The sequence below is a fragment of the Rhagoletis pomonella genome, unplaced genomic scaffold (assembly GCF_013731165.1).
Source record: "Rhagoletis pomonella isolate Grant_MI unplaced genomic scaffold, Rhpom_1.0 Rhpom_scaffold_00005, whole genome shotgun sequence".
Taxonomy (NCBI): domain Eukaryota; kingdom Metazoa; phylum Arthropoda; class Insecta; order Diptera; family Tephritidae; genus Rhagoletis; species Rhagoletis pomonella.
In genome coordinates this window covers 22,186,234-22,188,023 of record NW_023458559.1, presented here as the reverse complement: position 1 = coordinate 22,188,023, position 1,790 = coordinate 22,186,234, and positions in this window count along the sequence as shown.

Genomic DNA, 1,790 nt, shown 5'->3' with positions numbered 1-1,790 from the left:
CCTACACTAATTACATATCGCACACCGTCTTCAAAAGAGTCACAACTCAAAAGTTAGCATTTTTGAGATTATGCGCTAAAAATGTACACCGAGCTTTTATTTACCTTTGACCAAAGGATAAAGAAAATCTTTTTCATAATTTGAAAACCCTAAGGTAAAGTCGCCCTTGCCCTTATGATTATCATGTGCTAAGAAATAGTTTTTCGCATTTTCTGACAAACGTATTATTTTGAGTTGTAACTCTTTTGAAGACGATGTGCGATATATAAAAAGAAGCTCCTTCTCTTTATAGGAGGTGACCACGCGAACGGCTGTACCGATTTTTTGAAATTTTGGACACCTACTGCAGCCTTCCGATATATTAAGGGAGCGTGGCATCACCCATACATATCGAGTTTTTCATACCATATATCTCTGAAAGTATTTGTGGTAGTGTCATGGAATTCGGTATAGAGATTTTGGGGCTACTGGAAAAGGGCGCTTTCCAAACATATTGAAACTTCTACGTCTTACCTTTCGATGTGGAGGCTATGCTCAAATGTTGTAGTTGTAATTTTTAGAGCTCCACGAAAACGCTTATTGCACGAGAACTAGTGAAGCCATTTCAAAGAAAAGTGTGGCGTTTCAAAGACAAAACTCCAAGCCTATCGACAAATAGATTTCTATGAGTAACCGATTCGGTGTCTGTCGTAGAAACAACGGTAAATTTTGGCTTATTTTGGGGACAATTTTGAGCCTTTAAAGTAGGTGTGCCAGATTTTGAAACGGAGAAAGGAGTACATTTCTGTTTTCGATAGAAAAAAAGCAGTACAAAACATAAAAAAGGAGTACAATTTTTGTTTTAACTTTTTGTGCAATTTATTGTTACAAATTACCATTACTTAGGAACAAACAAACAAAGATATCCTAGAAATCTCTTTCAAAGCAACAATAAATGTTAAAAATAAATAACTAAATTCTACAAAATAATTCCAAACTCTTCCTGAATGTATGGCCATTTTTTTAATTTGTAAATATTTTACTGTGATTTTGTTAATTAGTTTTACAATTTTAATCCTTATTTGCATTTGCCAGCTTTGAGAGATAAGTACATGTCTTTTTCAGATGTATTTTTTTTTTAGACTTTGTATAAAAAAACTGAATACGGTTGGCCGCATGAATGGCCTCCTAGTCACCAGTTCCGAGTCTTTTCGATTGCTAAGTATGAGGCCTTATGTTGCACAAAAGACGGCATATAAAGGAACCAAATGAGGGAAGTTAGCCTATGGTTACAGAAGATATGTATATAATAAAGTAACTGACGAAGACTTGCGTGCCGCTTGCGCTTTTCTCTCAAAGCGTTTACCGCTGGTAAACCCAAATTGTAATTAAAATTGAAAGACTTATTAATAAAATGTGAGTAAAATCTGTGGATAATTAACAGTAAACTACTTTTTGCGCAAAATGTATAAAGGTCCCTTTTATTTTTCAAAAAAAACCTGTGCAACAGTTATCATTTTACACCCTGTATATGATAAAATATTAATAGCTGGAAAAAGGAGTACAAAGGAATTACATAACTACGAAAGGAGTACATTTCCAGATATGTTTTTTTGGGAGTACAAGAGAGTACACTGCAATAAAAAGGAGTACGTTTACTCCCAAAGGTAGTACGTCTGGCAACCCTACTTTAAAGTGCTCTAGCAACTTGTGATTTGCAGATATAAATTTCATTTTCGGGATAAAGGTTTTCTGGAGCAGTAGAAATATTATCCTGTACAAATTTTATATAAATTCAACAAATATCGACC